Source organism: Myotis myotis, unplaced genomic scaffold (genome assembly GCF_014108235.1).
Source record: "Myotis myotis isolate mMyoMyo1 unplaced genomic scaffold, mMyoMyo1.p scaffold_m19_p_11, whole genome shotgun sequence".
NCBI lineage: Eukaryota > Metazoa > Chordata > Mammalia > Chiroptera > Vespertilionidae > Myotis > Myotis myotis.
The window spans coordinates 65309454-65334121 of record NW_023416315.1 but is presented as its reverse complement, the minus strand read 5'-3'; positions in this window follow the sequence as shown (position 1 = coordinate 65334121).

The window sequence follows — 24668 nt, the reverse complement described above, 5'->3', positions numbered from 1 at the left end:
TCTGGCACCCATCCGTCAGCTGAGTGGCACTCCTTCTGTGGGAGTGCACAACCACCAGGGGGCAGCTCCTGTGTTGAGCATCTGCCCCCTGGTGGTCAGTGTGCATCATAGTAACTGGTTGATGGGTCATTAGGTAGTTAGGTAACTTAGGCTTTTATATATATAGATGTGCTCTGGGAACCCATATTAAATGTGTATAATTCTCAAGATACTGTAACCTCTTAGATACTGCCACTTGGACTCAAAACCTGTTCCCATAGACTCTACTACTCCATCCAGACATGAAGTTGTCAGCCCAATTTAATGAGTCCATCCAAATATAAATGTCTTTGCTCATTTGTCTTTCTTTCTATGACATTCTTCTGGCTGCTTAGGCATGCTGTGACAAATTTTATTGTTAATATTTTTTATTTACTATGTAATGTTTTGCTCTAAAGAGTTTGCATCCATTACTTGATTGTCACAACAATCTTATTAGATAGGTGTAGTTGCTAAGCTCATTTTATAGTGGAGGAGGATGAACAGCAGACTGAATAATCTTGCTAAAGTCACACATATTTAGAAGTATCAATCTGGGTAAAGAACCAAGGATTATTTTATCTAAATTACCACACTTTGCTGCCTCTGTAGTACCAGCCCATGATGGATCAACAAGTAAAAAGTTGGAATATTGGTGTAGTATAGTCTAAGATCCTTACTGAATATGAACATGATTATTCATCTGATAATAGACTCAAAAGACATGTCTAACAGTGACTCCTGTCTGAAAAGAAGTATATATTATGTTTCTTAGGGATAAAGACATCACAACATGTTTTCCCAATAAGGATGAAAACAGAATAGCCTCAAAAATTATTTTGAATGGGAAAAAATGAGGTTTCTAGTTCAGCATGTAAGAATCTTAGAAATCAGCACTCCATCCTAACAAGTAAAAAAAGTGGAATAAATTAAAAAAACAGTATTTTTTCTTAGATGTGTAAGAAAAGTGAAATCACAGGGCAAATTTCTACTCCCCAAATCGGAGCAACTCACAGGTGAATACAGAGAATCCCAACTTAACTGGAGCAGAAACCTAGGAGCAGAAACCAGGATGGAGAAGCCTGCATTGTAATCAATGAGTTGCTGGCAGTTCAGTGTAGACATCGCTGATATTTAAAATACTAGGGGACCCAGACATAGGAGGCCCACACAGTTGTTAGTTTTATCTCCAGGATCTCTCCTAGGTCTTCACAGGGAACATCGAGAAAAATCCCCTTGTACTTCTGGAAAGAAGAGGGGGAAAATGACATCTTAAATTGCCAGAACACCCTGTTCTTCTTAACAAATTCTGACCCCAGGAGAACTATTTAAGCAGAGCCTAGGCTACTGGAGTATCATCAGAGCCTAAATAAGGTGAGAGAAGGTAAATACCCAACTCCACCCAGCCCTAGCCTTCTTATCCCACCTAAACCCAAGGGGCAGTGGACGGGTAAGCACCTGTGAAGCTCACAGTCCTGAATACAGGCTGACTAATTACAGGACTACAGAATAATTTTCCTCCCCTACATCATTAAAGCTATTTACTTACAGCTGCTCCTTTTATTCAGTGCATTATACCCATCTATCAAGAAAACATTATAAGGCACATTAAAAAGCAAAATATAAAGTGTGAAGAGACAGAATAATTATCAGAACCAAACTCAGATATGACTAGAATATTGGAATTATCAGACCAGGAATTTTTTTTTAAAAACCCTATGATTATTATGCTATTGGTAAAGTAAAACAGCGTGCAAGAACAGATAGGTAATCTAAGCACAAAGATGAAAATTCTAAGAAAGAACCAAAAATAAAGGCTAGAGACAAAATATTTTGTAACAGAAATAAAGAATAACTTTAATTAGCTTGTTAGACTGTACACAACTGAGAAAATAATGTGTGAGTTTGAGGATATCTGAATAGAGAACTCCCAAACTGAAAAGCGAAGAAATAAACAAACAAAGGCTAAAAAAAAACCTGGGACAACTACAAAAGGTGTAACACACATGTAATGAGAATATCAAAAGGAGAAGAAAAAAGAAAACAAAAGAAATATTTGAAAACATTCACAAAAGTTGACCTCCTATTAAGGTATAGTAAGTCATCAATTAGTTTATCAAAGTATTTAGAAACTTTTTTCTTAGTTGGATTTATGAATTTTATATAAGGAAAATCAAGGAATTGGTTTTATTGAAGGGGACCTGCAGACCTCTACCCTGACCCCAGCTTGTTTATCCAATCAGATAAATTAAGTAGGAAATGTAAGTACATATTTTAATTCGGATTAAAGTTATTCGAATCTGCTGAGCCAGATTTTTGCTTCATTAGCTGAACACGGAAGAGAATGAGCTTTCAGGGAATTTTGTTTTGTCTCCCCTAAAATGTACCTAAAGAAAAATTACTCAAAGTCATTAAAAATCAAAGGATAGGCCCAAGGAATAAATACTGGGGCAAGGTCGAATACTACAAACTTTGGTACAATACCAAGTTCAAATTCAGAGCAAAACACAGAAAACAGTTTATAAAATTTATGTAGAAAATAGTATAGATGACATTATGTGTTCATGATATAAAAAAAAAGAAGCTAATAACATAATTACAGATCAAAAGAAATGAACAAAGATGAAAACCCTACCATTTTAAAATAATGAATAACAGTGATGATGATGGTGGTGGTGATGATAAACACTAGGAATTAAAAAATATAATTATAAAAAGGAATTATAAAATATTATAAAAAATATATAAAACTTTTCGTCTTAGTTGGGTTTGTGAATTTTCTATAAGGAAATATAGGTCAAGCACTCAAAAATACCTATCATTTAGTTATTGTTCTATATGTGTTGACTTTTATTATAAATTGATGATATAGATGATGTTCACTATGAGAAAGTTGACCATCTTATATCAATTTCTGATTGGCAAGTCTTGTTTCAACTTTCCAACCTTGCTAAGAATCAGAAGTACTTTGATAATTTTTCCAGAATCTTGAATGTGCCCCAAACAGAATGCAGCCCAGAGGGACCTGTTGTTGAACAACAGCATGTGGGCTAAAACAAAGTGGTCGGCAGTACATTACATTTTCCTCCTTCATTCCATTTTAATTATCCAATCCAAACATTGTTCAGTTATACATACATATCATATCATATTTTATTTTTATATCATTTTAGATATGATCCTAGATATTGAGTTCCATGAGGGCAAAGACATTTTATTTTTAACCTTTTATCTCTCACAGTTAACCCAGCCTCCACTAGGAGGAAAGAAATGTTAAATTTAAAGTAAATAATGAATTCCATGTTTCAGTAAGAAGAATAACTCTAACTTGAGAAAAGCATTTGCTGTTTATGAAGAAGATACTGACTTCTACATCTTTATCCGTGTGGTGTGGACTCTGCAAGGGAAACCCATGTGGGGAAAGGTGAGGCGATAATCGCCATAGACATCAACCGGAAGGGCAGGTCTCTCTGGGCTCCCAGCTCTTCCTCCCACCACAATGTATATGCTGAGACTGGAAGATTCAGAGGGCCAGGTACCTTCAAATCCTTTCCTCACTCTCTCTATTTCACCTACTACAGTTCCAGCCACCTAACAAGAGCTTGGCAAATATTAATATGAACAAATAAAAAAAGGAATAAATTCTGACATTGATACATGCATTCCAATTCTCATTCCCAAAATAGGTTAATGTGTCATTGACTCTTTCACATAAGAAGCTAACTTTGTAATTAACTCATCTTTGGAAATACATCTAACTAATAAAGTTAAAATTTGCATTAAGCTCATAGATGAAATTATTTTTTTATTCTCCTACATGTACTATGACACCAACTTATTTGGTCCTGTTGTCCCTCTACTTTAGACTGTTTCATAGCTCCCTGATGCCTTTACCCCTGATCTGGCCCCAGAGGTCATCCTGTGACAGGCTCAACTCTCTGGCTTTTTAGTCCTTGCCACTGGTGATCTCTCTGCTGGAATTACCACAGGTATTTGTAGAATGAGTGAATGCATGAGGTAGGTAGTAAGAATTTAATTTTCTGGTTTTTGTTGTGTTTTTTTTTTAAAAAAAAAAAAAACCTGATCATTCTGTAGGTTTTTAAAATGCCTGTATCTTGAATTTTGCTTATTAACCATTTCCTTGTGCATGAAACAACTTGCACTTCTTTTCCTTTAAGATAAATATTGCAAACACCAATTCTAGTTCATTATGTCACCATGCAATTACCTTTCTTCTTCACAGCCTACACTGTGAAGTGATATTTCAATGCAATTATCAGGAAATGTGAGAGAAAGAGGGAACTGTCTGACTGGGCAACAGTGTGGAATGGAAGGAGTCTCCGGGGATTGTGACTGTGATGAACCTTCTCGGGGATGCTGCCAGCTCACATTGCAAAGGACTTCATTGTGTGACTTTTTTCACTGTTTTTAGAGCAGAAATTTGTGAATAATTAGGACACCAAATATTGGAACAGAACCATTTTGACTTAAACTTCCCATTTAAGGGTAGAAATAAGTTAATTTTGCAAAGCACTGGAATGTGTTTTGTGGCACTTAGTAAGATAAACACATTTAATTAAAGCTTAAATATAGAATATTCATAATTGCCATAAATTAAAGCAAGTTGGCTGCATTTTTATTGTGATAAAATACTCAGCAAGTGCCAATCTCCTGGAGGTGAACTCAGGTTGTAGTACAATGAGCTTATAGTAGCTTGCTTAACTTTAATTGCTATTCTAATTATAAGAAAGAAATATAATGCATGTGGATGAGGCTAAAGAACATGTATTGGTAAAATCTCAGGTTATAGAATCAAAAATGTACATCACTAAATAACCGAGTCCTAGAATTAGATATAAATGTGTCTTTCTATGTAATGGTGGAAACTTGATCTGAACATGGTCCTGATTAACTCTAAACAGCAAAACCTCTCATATATTATTTTCATTAAAGTATAGACCTTATTCTACCCTGAGTTCCACTTACTCATGTATCGGTAAGACTAACAGTCTGTCTAAGCTGAGAATTACCAAGGCTATTTTTTTCTGGTTAGAGGAAGCAGATGAGCGAATTTAGATGATAAGAGTAGTATTAGCAGCAGCAGCAAAAGTTAATGTTTATTGGACATATACCATATGACACTTTTCCAAGAATTTTATAGGTACTAACTTATTTCTTCTGTTATATTACTTTCACAATAATTCCTTGAAGGTTATATTCTTCTTCTTCTTTTCAAGATAAAGAAACTGTCTTCTAATTTGCCTCTGAGTTTGTAAGTAGGCTGTGAACCAGAGTCAGACTCAAGAGCCTGCCCTTTTAACCATTACACTGTAATTGTATCAGCGTAGATATGTTTAACTTGGCCATGAAAAGTTAACTTATTACAGGCAAGTTCATAAGAGAATGATTTGTAATTCAGGTGGTAATTCATTATTGGATAATAAAACATACTAAACTTGTCAGGAAACTGTGGGAATTTGATCAACATGTGGTTCTTTCTGAAGAATTGGACACAAAATACCAAATTAGGTTGAACCCTAATTGCTTTCTGAACATAGAATCAGAACAAGGCAGATGAAATATTACTAAGGATATGCCTATGAAGTTTTAGTAGTACTATCAATAGGACCTTTACACTTGGAGTATTTTAAAAGAAATAGTACTGTCCATCTATTCGTCTATGATGGTTTCCGATAATCTTTTTATAGCTAGTATAATATTTCACCCCTTACAATTATGCATTTGTCTCTTCTGATCTCTTTAAAATAAATAATTAGAGATTTTCTTTTACTTCCTCATTTGTAAATTTTCAATTCTGGCAACAGAATCTATGAATCATTTTTATTAACAATATTTTTAAGTATTATTGTCCTTGACTCTAATTTTCATAGAACAAAAAAAATCAAGTTATGCTTCTTAATACCTTAGAAAGTCAATATAACTCTATAGATTCTGGATGAAATTCAGAAAATATTGAATATGAAAAATAGAATTAAAATTATTCTGAAATACAAAACCAAATAGCTATTAATTATCAAACATTTATTAATGACTTAGTCTCCAAACTTATCTAAAAAGTTAATTAACAGAAATTATAGGAATGCAAAGTTACAAGATGTATCAGAAGTGTAAACAATTCTATTTAGTAGGATATCACCAAATAATGTAAAGCGCTAATTACAGTTCAAAATTCCATGCTAAATTCTGAATCACCTCTGACATAGAGAGCATGTGGTCTAGTAAGAGGAATAGGAGCAACAACCAGAGAAGGGCCAGTAACAATGTTGAGATTATCATTAATTTCTCTTCCTTCTAAATTTAGATACACTTTTCAGAAGCCTCTATGGGCTTTCAGGAACACTTATTAATAATTCTAGCTATTACCTACAACAGTCCTTTCAATGATTGCTTCTAGTCATTGACTTTAACACATTTTGTTATCATTGCCAGGTTTGCACTTTCTGTTTTAACCAATATTTTTTCATGTCATAAAAAATATATCTATTATTTATATAAAACTGAAAGCTTTGGAAAATGTTAAAGTACGAAATTTAAAGCAGCCATATTTCTTTAACCAACACAAAACAAATTCAAGGTATTAATATATTTCCTTTCTTTTATATTTAACTTAAATGCTTGGTTTATACTTCATATATTACAGTTCGGGCCTAAACCGGCAGCCGGACATCCCCCTTGCAATCCGGGACTGCTGGCTCCTAACTGATCACAGGCCTGCCAGATCGCCCCCAACTGCACACCCCTGCCAGCCTGCTTGCCACCTACTGCCCCCCCCCCCGCCAGCCTGCTCGGCCCCAACTGCCACCCCTGTTGGCATGCTTGCCCCAAACTGCCCTTCCCACTGGCCTGATCACGCCCAAATGCCCCCCATTACTGACCTGCTCGCCCCCAACTGCCCCTCCTGCTGACCTGCTTGCTCCCAACTGGCCCCCCTGCTGGCCTGCTCACCCCCAACTGACCCCAACAGTCTGCTCACCCGCAACTGCCCTCCCCTCCTGGCCTGGTCATCTCTAACTGCCTCTGCCTCAGTCCTGCCTTTGTCTGGGTGGCAGCCAAGGAGCCAGCTGGGGCGACCAAGGAAGCCAAGCCTCCTGCCCTCTCTGGCTGGCTCTGTGGCTCCAGCTGGCACCACCATCTTTGTTGCATCAATTTGCATATTCCCTCCTTATTGGCTGTGGGCGCCACCATCTTTAGCATGAAGTGACAGTTAATTTGCATATTACTCTTTTAATATATATATATATATATATATATATATATATATATATATATATATGGAATTGGCTTATATGAACATGGAGGCAATTTGTTTCACTTCTTATTTCAACCTAGACTCTTTTTTATGTCGAGTTGCTAGAATTCTGCTTCTATTTATTCTTTATACCTTAAATGTAACATATAATATGTTAAATGTGTTTAAATTTTACTTTTAATTTGTTTAACATTTTTAATAATTTTATGTGTAGTTTTAATTGACTATATTTTGAGCATGAAGTTCCCCAAGGGAGATTATCTCCATTTTATCCAAACTTTGTAGAATGCGTAATGTCTGGCAAGTTGTCAAAATAGTTAATTATATTCATAGAGTGTGGATCTGTGTTAGCTTCAGTGTTATTTTGTGACACTCGTTGACATTGTCTACATTTTTTATTGAGTCTTTTTGTATTTTTAGCTCCCTGTTCATAGCCTATGTAATCCATGCCACACCAGCTACTTTTAGAGATGACATGGTCAATAAAGGCAAATAAAACTTTCACAGAAAAAATGTGCAGAATTGTCCAGCCATGTGGCTCAGTGATTGAAGTTCAACCTATGAATCAGGAGTTTGCTGTCTGATTCTTAGTCAGGGCACATGCCTGGATTGTGGGCCCGATTCCCAGTAGGGGCCATGCAGGAGGCAACAGATCAATGACTCTCTCTCATCATTGATGTTTCTATCTCTCTCTCTGCCTCTGCCTTCCTCTCTGAAATCAATAAAATATATTTTTTTCAAATGTGCTGACTAAAAAGGATGCTCATGAATGGATATGGACTAAGAAAGCTAGACAAGGGACTAACTAATCTGATAGCAGTTCAACCTACCTCTAAGAAAAGTAAAGGCAAAAATAAATGAACAGGCCTACATTTAACTAAAAAGCTTCTGCATAGCAAAAGAAAGTGCTAACACAATAAAAAGCCAACCAACTCAATGGGAGAAGATATTTGCAAACAGCAGTTCTGGCAAGGAGTTGATATCCAAAATATGTAAAGAACTTATCCAACTCACCACCAAACAGACAAACAATTCAATTAAAAAATGGCCAGAGGAGGACCTGAACAAATTCTCCCAAGAAGACATAAAAATGGCCAACAGATATATGAGAAGATGCACAACTTCACTAGCTATTAGGGAAATGTGAATAAAAACTACAATGAAATAGTACCTCACTCACTTAGAATGACTATTATCAACAAGGCAAGTAATAATGTGTTGGAGAGGATGTGGAGAAAAAGGAACCCTCATTCACTGCTGGTGGGAATGCAAACTGATACAACCACTATGGGAAACAGTATGGAGGTTCCTCAAAAATTCAAAATAGAGTTACCATATGACCCAGCAACCCCTCTTCTGCATATCTATCTGAAAAATTTTAAAACATGTATTAGCAAAGATATATGCACCCCTATGTTCACTGCAGCATTATTCATGGTGGCCAAGACATGGAAACAACCATAGTGTCCTTTCTCAATAGATAATTGGATAAGGAAGATGTACATAAATTCAATAGAATATTATTCACCTGTAGGAAAAGATAAAATACTGCCATTTGCCACAAAATGAATAGACCTTGAGAATATTATGCTAAGTGAAATAAGTCAGTCATATGTGGGATATAAAACTGTAAGTCATAGACAAAGAAAACAGTATGGTGGTTACCAGAGGAAAGCGGGGGTGGGGTGTGGAGGAGGAGTACAGGGAAAAGGGAACAAAGTATATGGTGACAGAAGATGATTTGACTTTGGGTGGTAAGCACACAATACAATATACTGATCATGCATCATAGAAATATACACTTGAAAACTGCATAATCTGATTAACCAATGTAAGCCCAATACATTTAATGTTCATAGCAATGTTATTTACAATAGCTAAGATCTGGAAACAGCCCAAGTGTCCATTAGTAGATGAGTGGATAAAAAAGCCATGGTACATTTACACAATGGAATACAATGAGACTCTGAAAAAAAAAAAAAATCGCTTACCTTTAGTGACAGTGTGGATGGACCTGGAGAGTATTATGCTAAGCAAAATAAGCCAGACAGAGAAAGACAAATATCACATGATTTCACTTATTTGTGGAATCTAATGAACAAAATAAACTGACAAAATAGGCCCAGAGGCATGGAAACATGGTACAGTACCACAGGCCTCAGAGAGGAGGGAGGAATGGAGAAGGGAAGAGATTAACCAAAGAACATATTTGCATAACTTATAGGCACAGACAATAGTGTGGTATCTGCTTGAGGAGGGGCTGGGCTGGGTGGAGGGGATCAAACAGGGGAAAATTAAAGCATTTCTAATACTGTCTACAATAAATACAAATAATTACTTAAGTACAATTTTTAAAAATTTAAAAATAATAAAATGAAAATAAAATTGAGAAGTATCATAAAAAGAAATGTTTTGTGGATAAGCTCAGAGCTCCAACTTACACTGTACCACCATTATCCTGTTACCTATCCACCCTGTTTCTTCTATTCAAGGAATCATCAGAAACTATCTCAAAATAATGTGTCCTTATTGTAAGGAATTTATGTTTAAAAAAAAATTTATGATTCTTAAGGAAGAAAACTTGTACCCGAGAGAACAAATGGAGTTCTATAATAATGTTCAAACTAATAAAATACAGATCGGTCCTTCTGTTTCACCTAATTATGATCTCTAAATTTCTCCATGGGTGTGACTTTCTATTCTTGTGTTTGGTTGTCTGTACATACAGGTGTCATTTGTTGTTGATGCAGGCTGTGTTTACTAAACTCCTATGTGTAGTAGGTGAGACATCACTGGAATTATTATAAAACTAGAGGCCCAGTGCACGGATTCATGCACCGGTGGGGTCCCTCAACCTGGCCTGTGCCCTCTAACAATCCAGGACCCCTCGGGGAATGTAGTAGTGCCTGAAGCAGCAGGAGCCTGGGGAGGAGCTCGAGCCTGGGCTGCTAGATCCCGCTCATCCTGACCCTGCTGCGCCTGCCTCGCTGCCACTGAAGCTGGAGAGGCTCACACTGGTTCACTGACCACCAGGGAGCAGCTCCTGCATTGAGCATCTACCCCTTGGTGGTCAGTGTGCATCATAGCTACCCATCGCTTAGGTTTTTGATGGTCAGTGCTACTTGGTATTTATCCCATTATTTTTCCATAGCTTGCACTGTGCTCTCTGGAGTCACTAGGAAGGAGACATTTTTCACAGCAGCGGGCCTTAGTGAAATTTAGGAAAAGATAGGTCTCCACCGAGGCAACAGAGGACATCTGATCTCAGGGGACAGCAGATTACCTGCAGACCTTCATCTTAGAGGAAAGAAAAAACATTTGAGAATGAGTTCTAATTCTTCTCTTTATTTTATATATTTGCGTTTTCCTAAAGAATATTGTATAACACACTCCATCGTTTTTAAATCAATTAATTGCTCATGCTCTTTCACAAGTCACTGAGACTTCATTCTCTCCATAATATATCTGAAAGCAATATACAAGAACTTTAATTCAGTAGGTATTCCAAGAAAAATGGTTGTTTCCTTTGATGCTTAAATAAAGAACCCAAAGCCAAGCTGCCAGCCCTTAATGCGTACATAAGGAGATAGATATGGCTATAGGAAAGCCAATGTTTGAAATGAGAGGTTATTTATGTGCCACGAATTGATGTTATCAGGAAATGATCCTGCAATAATGCCTCCTCCATTTTATTAATGCCTGACACTTTACCATTAGGCCTCTGATTGTTTTTCTTTTTTAGTTTAGATGGAATAGAAGTTTCCTACTGCCATCAAATAAAGTTCAAATGCCTTGCATTGGCATATGATGTACCCACGATGCAGTCCCTGCCTGTCTCTTTAACCTCCTCATCCATCTATCTCTCTCACATTTTTTCCATGCTCAAAGGAATCATATAATATCCAAACCCAGACATTTATGACCAAAACAGAGTACTAGTGACTAATTATGCCAGGACAATAGGTGTGAACTAGGATGATCCCAGAAAATTCAGGAGATATTGTCACCATGTCTCTTGCTCTGGACATCATGCATCACTCATAATTTCCCAAATGCATCTCTCTGTCCCCACAGCCATATCGCTGATCATGCCACTCCTTAGGACTGAATTGCATAATCTCATCTTTGATTCAACATACCCGTACAGCAAATTTGCCTCAAGTTCTAGTACAAGGGAAGCCCTTTCTGTACCACCACTGTGCCGAATACAAGGCCTTTCAATGAACAAATGCCGTGGGAATAAGTTGTACAGCATCTGTCCCATTATAAATTCCCAATAAATAAATACGGAAATACACTCCATGCATTTAGAATTGTGATTCACCTGTCTCAGAGTTTTGATAAATTGATCTCCTCCATGAAAGAATTTTAATAAAGAGAATGAAAAGAAATGTGGGTTTTAGGTGCCTTGCAGAATAAAGAAAAAGGAGCAACATTTTCAGTGGAAAAGAGTTCAGAAAAATAGCATTAAGCATGAGAAGACTTTACCTTCTTCCCAGTTTCTGCAGGGGTCCGGACCCATCCGAAGCTGTTTGCTAGGTTCCAGGAGTTGGTTTATTCTTAGAATGAAGTGCTTCATTTTAATTGAATAAGCCAAGCACTCATTTTGCATTTAGAATAGATTTCTAAATTAATTTTTTCATTCCCTCTTGTCATCTGAAAGCATCTAAGGTAACACAATTTCCAACAATTTAAAAACAAATGGTTTCAATTCAACTGGCCTATATTTTATGCCTTTTAAAAAATTAGTGGCTATCACAGCTCAATGTGCCAAGTGTCAATCTTATCAAATTTCTCAGTGCCTAAGAAAATGAATGTAATTGCTTCTTCTCTATGATGCGTTGTACATAATTGGTTTCCTATCACAAACCAGCTGGAAAACATTCACAATTCTGAAAGAAGTCTGCATTTGCATGCAGATCATAGGCTGCATGTGTATTTTCACTTTAATGTAAGTTGTGACAAAAATAAAGTTTTGTTTACTATAAGGAAACTAACAAAAACAATACTTTTGAAGATACATATATATACACACACATATATATATAAACATATATACATATATATGTATGAAGATACATATATATACCTATATATATAAAAGCCTAAGAAACTAGAACGACTGGAACGACTGGTCACTATGACATGCACTGACCACCGGGGGGCAGATGCTCAACACAAGAGCTGCCCCCTAGTGGTCAGTGCACTCCCACAGCCAACCTCCCCCAGCCAGCCAACTTCCTGTGGTCCCTCCCTCTGGCTGGCAGGCCCTAATCGCCAGATCTGGGCTGAGCCCCGGGCTGGGACGGGAAACTCGGGGTGGGTGGCGGTGGACATGGACCCTTTCCTGGGGGGGGGGTCCAGCTTCCTCCTTGGGGCCAGCAGCTAACCTCCTATGCCTCATCCCTCCCCCCAACCTGCAGGCCCCTATCAGCCCACTGCCCTCCCACCACAGTGGCAGCGAGGGAAGGAGGAGGGGGCAGGCAGGGAACCGCAAGGTGGCCGGGCGCCAATGATGGTGGCGTTGATGTCCATTCATTACGTGCCCATCCCGGCAACCGTCGCCTCCTCTCTGGCCTGGCCCTGATCAGCCTGCCCCTGATCGGCCCTGATCACGAGCCAGGCCTAGGGACCACACCTATGCACGAATTTCGTATATGAGTCCTCTAGTATATGTATAAAGCTATTGAGGTCAACTATATAATGTTTCTTTGATATTTTATATCTGCAATTATAATCTCATGTTACTAAAAATGTTTTAACATAAATAGGGATGTTAGAATTGAGATTTAGATATTTCCTGTAACCATTTAGAAACACATGTAAAACATGCATTCCAATACTGATATTTATTCAACTAAAATTTATAGAGCACTCGCAATTTGTCAGAATATGCTGAGTGAGAACTCAGACCCTGTATTTACTTAATTGTACCCCTTCCCCCCATCATGTTGACTACTAGTATGCTGGAGAGATCTCAGATCATGACACAGGGGAACCAAATAAACTCACCTGTGTAAAATGTACTACTTATCTGCTAGGAGCAGAAGAGTGGACTAATGGAACCCGCTGCTGTCCCGTGGACCCATCACTGTATTTGTCCAGAGCCATGCTTCACATTGGCTATTTCCAAAAAGGACCTCCAAAATGCCCATGTGGAGACTCGTCCTGTTGAGGACTTGGGTTGAGGGCTCCCCACTGGCCTGGCTGAAGTTTCTTAGAACTCTGCTGCAGTCTTACACACTTCATATACTGCCCTTCCTTCTCCTCTCCTCCCTTCTTCATCACTGCCTATAAGCTCTGTCCATCTTCTCCTGCTTCCTCCCTTTTGTCTTCATTGGCACTTCTCCCAATAAATATCTTAAACATCTAATTTCATTTTGTCATCTCAGAAACCTCTGAAAACACACTGGATTTATATTCCCAAATACTATTTGTCTTCAGGCCCTGCTGAGTGGAACAGAACAAGGTGCAAACCTTAGAACCTTAAGCACCTCTTTCTTTACCTAGATCCCCACCATGTTTGAGCAGTTGCATGCTGTGTGCTCCTGCCTCCGGGCCCTACTGCCACTGTTTACTTCCCAGGTACATCAACATTTTGCAGGTCCATGGCCTTGTTGAAAATCTGGTAAAGTAAAATCTGTCAGAGTAAAGAACACTTGCACACAAATATAATATGTTATGCACATTTTCAGAGGTTTTGTGTGTTAAGAACCTATAACTAAATGTTATTTTTTTTCTGAGGAATAAAAATGCTATTATAATTATGCTTAACTATCATTTTATATTGACAGGATGTTATTAAGATAATTGGTGAAATCTGGACAAGTTATATACATTATATAGCAGTCCTGTATCAATGTTAATTTCCAAACGTTGATAATTATACTGTGGTTATGTGAGAGAATATACTAGCTGATAGAAAGATATATTGAAATAATTAGAGATTAAGGGGTCATATGTTTGTAATTTACTCTAAAAAATTAGGGAAAAAATTGAATGTATGCAAGAGAGAGAGAGAGAGAGAGAGAGAGAGAGAGAGAGAGAGAGAGAGAGAGATGGCAAATATTCCAAAATGGTAATATTTGGGAAATAAAGGGTCCATGGGCATTCTTTGTAATCTTGTAGCTATCTAAAATTTTGTAGCTCAAAATTAAAAATTAAAAAAAAAAGAATCTTAAGTGATAGCCAAAAATGTACTTAGTATCATTTTATTTGAGGTATATGAGACCAATCACCTCCATTCATTACCTTAGCCAAAAATATACATTCTAACATTGTCACTACTGTATTCTAGGACTTAATAAATTACAACTTCAGATAATAATTATAAACCCTTAAATTTGCCAACTTTAAAATGAGTAATTAGAAACAAAAGAACAAATAAATTCACAAGTAAAAATCTCCAATTGCTAATTATGTTCAGATTAATTAAGGTTCTAACTAATAGGCTCATCTTTAATCAGTAAGCATATATGGATGAAGATGATTGTGTGTCTGTGTGTTGAGTATAAGAGAGGCAGAGACTTTGTGACTCAATCATAGCATTTATTGTTCTTCTCTTTCTCAGCTTTTGTTCCTTAAGCTCTCAGCAATATCTCTTGGCACCATGGGGATATCACTGGAACTTTTCCCATGTCTGGCATCTATAAGGCAGATGACTATCAAAATTACATAAATTCAAATCAAAATAGAAAAAGAGAGAGGCCAAAATTGTGGAAGAAAGGGACTGCAGTGTTTACTAAATAGCATGACCTGATACATGAGAACAACATAGGAACACACACAAAGGGCTTGACTGAAGATTCCTGCCTGTTAATTAGGGAGGACAAAAGAACTCCCTTGATTCTAACTGAGGCCACTCTCAAGTAGCCAAAACCTGTCTATACTTATCATTTCCATAGAGAAAATTTGTTCGATTGACACACTTCTCTATGCTCAAATTATACCATAAGTTCTCAATACATATGTTCACACAAACCAATCTCTGACTATTCTTCTTTTGGTTGCTCAAGGGCACAAAGATGCCATGAATTCTGGAAAGAAAATTTGGAGATAATTTAGCCCAACCTCCTCCCAATGCAGGCATTTTATATCAACATGAACTATTGTTACTGAGAATCTACTTTATAATAAAGTTAGAAAGTACAATTTTTACAGAAATACAGGTGTTACAGTGAAACAAAATCAGCCTTTGTCTTTAAAAATAATATTTCTTTGTAGTTAGAATATATATTAAGAATCCTTTTTTAGCCCAGCTGGTATTGCTCGGTGGAAGAGTGTCAACCTATGAACCAGGTTCCATTCCTGGTCAGGGCATATGCCTTGGTTGCAGGCTTGACCCCAGTTTGGGGCATGTACGAGGCAGCCGATAATGATTCTCTCTCATCATTGATGTTTCTATTTCTCTCTGCCTCTCCTTTCCTCTCTGAAATCAATCAAAATATATTAAAAAAAGAACAAAGACTCATTTTGTAGGTGATATAATTAACCAACACCAATCTTTTATTAAGATTTACCATTGATACACACACGCATGAAGAAGGGTGTTCTCAAGAGATTAAATCAGTTATTCTTCAGGGGGAAAAATAAAAGCACTGTTTCTGTGCCAATAGCCCTTTTCTTGTATTTTGCCATCCAGAAAGTAATGTGTCACTCTCCACACATCCTATCTTTGTGGCATTTTGGAACTCTTCAGTAAGAACTTTGAATGTGAAAGTAGAGGTAATGATGGAAGGGCCAAAGTCCATTGATGGTACCAAACATACAGGAAAGCTAGAGTGTAAGATGATATGAGATTCAAGAAAACTCATGTCTCTCACCTCTAGCAGCTTACTGGAAGCAAATACAATCAGTAATCAGAATCATGAGCCTTAGATCAAAGTGAGATTTTTTTCCCCAGCCAATGGTTGAAGAGGCTTTGTGAGAATCACCAGATAAAAAGAGCTTCATAACCACCTCACTTCACCTCCAACACACACACACACACACACACACACGCACACACACACATTTCCCCAGCCACAGGAAGGCAAATAATTATCTGTCCTCCAGTGCCAAAGACCTGATATATTAGAACTCTCTTAGTCTTTTATTTTTCATACCTTAAATCTCTTATTTTGAGAAGTATGTCTTATCCAAAAGAAAATACAGTTATCTTTAAATTTTAATGAGATATATATTTGTTTAGCACCTTCCTAAATAAAGTCCTCACTTATTTATTCAAAATAATTTGGAAATATTGAGATTAGCTTTAATAATTAAGCATGTCCAAACAAGAGATGCAGGGAATTGGAGAAGAGTAGATCAGCGTAACGCAGTTCATTGACATTTGGTAGTCTGGAGATCAGCTCAGTTTCAGTATTGCTATCTGAACTCAAGATTGATTTTTTTGTCTCTCTTGAATTAACCTTCTCCTATAACTCAATTACACTTGATATTCAATATTGTTTTATACAAGTTTCAGGTGTACAGCATAGTGGTTAGACATTTATATAACTCACGAAATGATCACCCCAATTAGTCTAGTACCCATCTGGCACTGTATATAGTTATTACATTATTGTCTATATTCGCCATTCTGTAGTTTATATCCTATGGCTATTTTGTAGTTACCAGTTTGTACTTCTTACTCCCTTCGCCAGCCTCCCACCTCTCCTCCCATCTGGCAGCCATCAGTTTGTTCTCTGTAGCTATGAGTCTGTTTCTGCTATATTTGTGCATTTATATTATTCTTTAGATTCCATATAAAAATGAAATCATATGGCATGTATTTGTCTTTCTCTGTCTGACTTATTTCACTTAGCATAATACCCTCTAAGTCCGTCCATGTTGTTGCAAATGGTAAGATTTCACTTTTTTGAAATAAAAAAAAAATGAAATGAAAACACTAAAACAAATAATAGTCTATTCAGACAATGGACACATAGGAATATTTTAGTTAACTGCCCCATTACTTTAAAAGAAAATATTTCCCTGAAATTGCACATAATGCTAACTTGAAAGAAAAGTGTGGCTATGATGCTTTAGCGAAGAGATTTGTAGCCTAGTGGATAATGCAGATAACACAGATGGGAAAACTAGCCTGCTAGTTGTCTAGTTTTCAACCTCAGGCAAATTTCTACAGCTCTACATGCCTCATTTTCTTTGACTACAAAATTGAGATAATACTGGTTCCTAACTTATAAAGTTATTCTAAGAATTAAATGAATAATGTATTAAAGCACTTAGCCCAGTTCCTGGAACATAGTAAGTTTTCAATCATTGTTATTATCTTTTATTACTTAGCTTAAAGAATTTGAAAATTAAAAGCCATGTTCATATCTGTTCAATAGGAAAGAACCAATAATTATTGAAAAGCAATTCAGTACTTAACCTCTATTCCTTCCTCTTCTATATACAAGACTCATTAGCTCCTTAACACAGATAAAGAAATTGATAACTTTAAAGGCTCAGTAATCTGCCAAAGTATCAGAGAGAAGGTACAACAATGAGGATTCAAACTTAGGTCTTTTATACCATCTCACATTGCTTTTCAAATTATGCTCGAGATCAAGATAAAAATTATCATAGACTGAGAATATTTAAGTGACATATTTTCTTAGATGTGAATTTCAAAGTCATAAATGTATTTTTATATCATCTCCATGGAGTTTTACAAGGGTCAACTCTGACATAACATAGATCCAAGACAAAGGTTGTGTGGCTTCTTTACTGTCATCATTTCTTCCCTTCTCACCCTTTTCATCCTAGAAGAAAACATGAAAAGAAAAAAAAAGAACAGGGAAGAGGTGTAAAGAAGAATAAAGGATCAGCAGCTCACTCTCTGCTGGTGTTGAAGAAAGACAGCCTTCACAGGGGGTGGCTGGACAACAGACAATGCTGGGCTGGGGGATGAGGACTGGCTGCTAGAACCTCCTTAGGGAATTTGCTGTTGAAAATGGTTTATTGAACTGCTCCATCTTCTGGAGGCTTGGTAAGCAGTAGAGTCAAGTTGGTGTAGTCAGACTCTCCTTGGTGGAAATCACAAGCTTATCGGATCCTCCACGCCCTGGTAGTAATCTGGACGTCCTACATGGAGAGACAGTTCTTGCTGTTCTCTCATCCCTCTGCCAGGACTGAACACTTTATACAGGTTAGCTGAATACAGTGGGTGAAATAATTGTACTCTGTGAATGTGCACACACCCGCAGGCATGCACTAACCGCACAAAATAAGGTGCACACGTGCATGTATTTGTGCAGATCACATCAGTATGTCATTCCAAACTCTTTTTCTGACCATTACCCCCTGGAATGGTATTCGGACAATTTTTTTTTGTACACTGTCTGGGGTTTTAGGTACAATGAAATATTTCCCAAATGTAAAAAGAAATTTAAAATTAAATTTCTGTCTGCTTTTTTATTGTTAAATAAATTTTTTAAATATATTTTTATTGATTTCAGAGAGGAAGGGAGAGGGAGAGAGATAGAAACATCAATGATGAGAGAGTATTATTGATCGGCTGCCTCCTGCACGCCCCCCACTGGGGATCGAGCCCACAACCCGAGCATGTGCCCTTGACTGGAATTGAACCTGGGACCTTCCAGTCCCCAGTCCAATGCTCTATCCACTGAACCAAACCAGCGAGGGCTGTTAAATAAATTTGAAACAACTAGATGGATGATGACCAGATTTGCATGGTGTGTTTATAGAATAGGACATGACAGGTGCTCATGACCCTGTTTCAGGTTATCCTAGTAGACACGTCAGAGAAACAAGCTGTCATTTTTCAGAAGATGGAAAATATGCTTCTGAGGTGTGCCTCATGGTCTACAGTGACGTCCATGCAAATCATGATGTCATGGACAGAGAAAACTAGCAGTGATTTCAGCTACAAGCTCCCAATTGGAAGTCTCAGTGGCTGATACTCCAAACTCAGTTGCTGGTCTGTAATTGAGCCTCTCCTCATAATGGACAGGCCTCTACAAAGGTTATGGAAACACAGACTTACTTACGGACGGTCAATGATATTCTCAAGAAAAAACAGGGATCCCAGGTACATGAATAATACAATTAAAGTTTACATAAAAGAAATCATGTTATTTATACCTACAAGTTTTCGTATCTTCCACCATGATGTAAAATATCATTTTGTCGGACACTTTTCTGAAGTCATTGGCTAACTCCCTCCTTCTCACTTCTCTTAGGATTTGTGTCTGGTTTGCCCACTTCATACAGGATCCAATTGAGAAAATACTGGTCAGAAAGGAGAGAGGGAAGCTCTGAATACAGGTATAGTTTGTGATTGTGTGATTCTAAACAAAATAAAGGCACTCTCCAGCTCCCTCTTGACCTACAACTTCGCAGTTTTGCTTCAGCAAAATTAGTTATTGACACCTCCAGAATCTTAGAGTATTTGTGAAGAGTAACGTACATTTTCAATGTAGATTTTTCAGTGCTAAACATCTGCACTTGACAAAAAAACTTCTGAAAATTCCTCTCTAAGTATCTCCCTTCTCCAAAAAGTTTCCCACTAATTGCAGCTACTTGTTAATCGGAAGATCTCCCTGCTTTTAGCACCGCTGTCTCTCCCTCCTTCCCTGCACCTTTGGTAAGCACACAGTCCTGATGCTTAGCTCCTGCGGAGTGTTCTCTCCTGGGCACCTGAGAGAACTGTTTTTCTCACAGTAAGCAGCCTCCTGCCATCAAAGCACTTGTCTCCACCCACATCCCTCACAGTCTCCACTTCTATGGTATTCCTAGTCCTAAGAACATTGCCCTTGACACCTCTTGAGCTAGTTTCTGAAAAAATGCTCTTGGAGTACACAGCATTCTTTGTTTCTTAAATTTTTATTTTTTGCTGGTGAGAACACTTACCGTGAGACTTAACCTCTTAACAGATTTGAAGTGTACAACACGATATTGGTAACTAGAGACACAACGTTTTACAGCAGATCTCTAGAACTTCTTCACTTTGCATTACTGAAACTTTCTACCCATTACTTAGAAACGTCCTGTCTTCCCCTCCCCCATCACCCAGCAACCACCATTTATTTTCTGCTTTTATTAGTTTGATTATTGTAGATGCTTCATATAAATGGAACCATACAGTATGTGTTCTTCTGTGACAGGCTTCTGTAACTTAGCATGATGTTCTCAAGGTCCGTCCATCTTATTACACAGTGCAACATTTCTTTCTTTTTTCAGGCTGAATAATATTCCATTAACTGTATACTTCACATATTCTTTATTCATTCTGTACAGCTTTTAGGTGTTACCACACCGTGGCTGTTATAAATGGTTCAATGAACTTGGGAGTGCTTACATGTCTTTGAGATTCTAATTTCTTTTCTATAGGATAAATATACAGAATTGGTATTGCTGGATCATACAGTAGTTCCATTTCTAATTTTTGAGGAACCTCTATACTGTTTTGCATAGCAGCTTATAAAGCATCTTTTCTATCTCTCCTAACTTTTTAAAATTATGCCATATGACAAATTTACCAATAAGCTTCTAACAGCAAAATGTAAATAAGTGAATGTGTATTATAAGAATACTAGAGGCTCGGTGCATGAAATTCATGCACCGGGGGCTGGGGGTCCTCAGCCCAGCCTGCACCCTCTCACAGTCTGGGAGCCCTTGGGGGATGTCCGACTGACACAGAGGTAAGAGAGGCTCCTGCCACCGCAGCTGCACTTGCCAGCCGTGAGCCCAGCTTCTGGCTGAGTGGCGCTCCCCCTGTGAGAGCGCACTGACCACCAGGGGGCAGCTCCTGTGTTGTGCATCTTCCCCCTGGTGGTCAGTGCACGTCATTGCAACCGGTCATTCTGCCATTCAGTCGATTTGCATATTAGAGTTTTATTATATAGGATAGAGACACCATATATTTCTGTACATTGTTTGTTACATTCATTTACTCAACATGTTAGACTATCAAATATGTGACTGGCACTTGGTAAGATTCTGGAAATACATGAACAAAAATAATAAAAATATCTGTCCTTATGGAACTTCTATTTTATTTGGGGTGTTTAGGGGTGCTGGTAGTAAAATATAAAGGGAAATTTATAGTATGCTAGGGGTGAGAAGTGCTTTTGGGAAAGAGAAAAACCAGATAAAACAAATGCCTTTTCCTTAATGTCTGGTGAGCATGACTACTTAAAATTCCCCTTTGCATTCTCTGATTCAAAAATTGGAAGTGCAGGTCCTTTAGGCATGCTGATATTAAGTTCTGATGATTTCTTTATGAACTAAATACTAAAATGTAGCTTTATTCTTACACTAAGAAATATACCTTATTTTTATCTTAATAACTTAATATTAAGATCAGAGTGTATGTAGAGCATGCTTTGTAATACCTTGAGTGAGGGAAAAAAAATATTCTGTGTTCTTAGACAATCAAGGATTAGAACTTTATTATTCTTCCTTCCTGCCCACCCCACTTATGCTGCATATTGATTCTGGGCACCACTGTCACATATGCTCTCCTCAGTATCCTCCTTCCAGGGTAAGTCTATCTCTTGTCTCACCATGGAAACTCTTTTCCCTGGATTTCTTAAGATCTTTATAAGCTGCCCTTAAACTATCTGAGAGTCCTGCTTATGAAGCTACACCAGCCAGATCTTTCTCTCCCCAGTGAAATCTACCATATTCTAGGTCTTTCCTCCTATATTTGCTCTCTTTAAAATGTACCTGGCTTATCCTAACACTTGAAAATTAATCTAATAAGTTTTCAATAGCTAACATTAGATGAATTCCGCTATGGAGATTGGCATTTTAATCAGAAACCACTATATATACAATTCAGTGAAAAGGCATTTTGCTCTAATGGTGGCATTCCTGCCACCATGGCTGACTACTTGGCAAGATATTACTGATTAATAACCTGAATCACTATGCAGCTGGTTTCCTTGGCAACTAGTGCAGTGGTGCTTCCTTGAAGTGTTTCCCCCAGTCTGAACTTTGACATCCTTGAACAAAATTTGCTTTTATAAAGACATTGGTGAGATTTTCCCTTGAATTTATTAGAAATCTTAAAGCTTAAAGGCACCTTCAAGCTGAAACCGGTTTGGCTCAGTGGATAGAGCGTCGGCCTGCGGACTGAAAGGTCCCAGGTTCGATTCCGGTCAGGGGCATGTATACCTGGGTTGCGGGTATATCCCCAGTAGTAGATGTGCAGGAGGCAGCTGATCGATGTTTCTCTCTCATCGATGTTTCTAACTCTCTATCTCTCTCCCTTCCTCTCTGTAAAAAATCAATAAAATATATTAAAAAAAAAAAGGCACCTTCAAGATCACCTAGTCCAGTGGTCGGCAAACGGCGGCCCCTTGAGTGTGGCTCTTCCACAAAATACCACATGCAGGCGAACACATACAGTGTGATTGAAACTTTATGGCCACACTGAAGGGGCCAAAGAGCTGCATGTGGCTCACGGACCTAGTCTAACCTTTTATTTACAGTTATAGAACTTGAGGCCCAGACAGGTTAGATGACTTACCTGGGGCCCCCAAATTTCCTCATAAGTTGCTTCTTAAACTCTTAGTCCCTCTTTCATGCTTTTTCCAGGTGTAAAAACTATGTAAAACATGGCTTAGATACAGAGCTTCAAGCACTTCCTCATAGTTGCCAATGGAGTAGTGCATGTTCCGAGTTCTCACAGGTGCTGCTGGGCAGCTATCCATGGACTACAGCTTCAGCGGGGCTTGGATTGGACCATGGACAGCTCCCATCACTCAGCATTGCATTAAGTTACACAAGAAGGTCGGCATTTCAACCAGACTTTTAATTTTCAGCAGTCAATAGCCTGAGCTCTCATAGTGTCCAAGAAGTATAGGCATGTAGACCAAAGTTAAGTTCCTGAAAAGTGAGGAAGACACTGAAGGTAGGCTGGTGTTGGGATCAAGGGCCTATGACTTTCCTGCACAAAGAATGCCAGTGAGCCCCTTCCTAGGCATAACAGTGAGCAATGACAGGCCAGGGTTGCTTCTTTCCTGATGTGCAAAATATGCCCCGGGTATTTGTATTATATGAATACAATTCTGAATTACCTAGGCTGCAACTTGTTAACTCAGAGCATTCCACACAACTAATGAGGTCAAGGTCATAAGTTTATTCCTTTGAGGGGAAGTTTAATTTCATTCTGTTTGTGCCCTTTGACTGCACGGGCTTTTTAGGGAGCTCCAGGAGCTTCCTATGACTGAAAGGTAACTGGAGGCTGTGTGCTTTTGTCAGAAAACACAGGATCACTTACAGATTGATACTGGGTTCATTTTGTTCCTGAATAAATCGTTTAATTTATACCCAAAGTTAAGTGAATAGGATGGGTCAGTTTTCCTTTGTTTTAGACAATCATCCTAGTTGTATAAAGTAAACCATCGGCAATAATTAGAAAGAAAAATCTAATTCTAGTTTGTAAGACTACACAAATGCACAAGCATTCATAAAAACATTGCTTCTGACTCCAGGATCACTTTAACACATTTATTTGATGCATCAGAAACCCAGTCAAGATTGACACTACAACTGGATTTAGCAAGTATTTCAGTTCTTTTTAAATGGCTTAAATCAATTGCCGAAGGAGGAGGAAAACAGTAAGATTAGAATCAAAATGAGGAGGAGAGAGAAGGAGAAGGAAAAAATGAGAGTCCCAAACACCTTCTTTTACATTTTCTTCTATTACTTTAGGAGCTTACCTTAAGTTTACCTATAGTTTATCTTAAAGTATATTTCATCTAGTCTCTACTTATGTTATAGTGTTAGGAAGGAAGCCGGTGATATTTAATGACCCAGTTCCCCATAAACATCTAGTAAACTCTCCTGCTAAATTTTTACTTAGCTGTTCATGTGCCTTTTTTCTCCTATGTATATTTCAGAAGTTTATAAATTTTCACAAAACAATCCCACTGAAAAATATACCAATGAATTTCATAAAAATAGACATCTTTATAAAATCAAACTGTACGATTTAAGAGCATGTCTCTGCATTTATTAACATTTACTATAATTCTAAAGTTTTCCTCATTCGCTGTTACGGTCATTCTCATAGTTTGCTTTATACAAATATGTAGGCTTTAATACTTGAATATTACAATGGATTTTCTGTCACCCTAAAATTGCTTTTCAAATACCTGCACACTATTGGTATAATTATTAGCTAAGCAAACTTGGAACATTCTTTGAATAATTATTTGAATGTCTGACTACATAAATGGAGCCCAAGTATAGCTTGCACTCTACTTGGGCACAGCCCCTCAGACACAAAACCAGTACAAAGTCCCGAAGCCTTCACTAAGGCTGCCAGTTTGCATTGCATTTGGGTGAATACTTTATAGCCAAACGAAGAGCAAATATATTTCCTGATAAAATTAGCACAATTTATTGTCTGACAAAATTACCC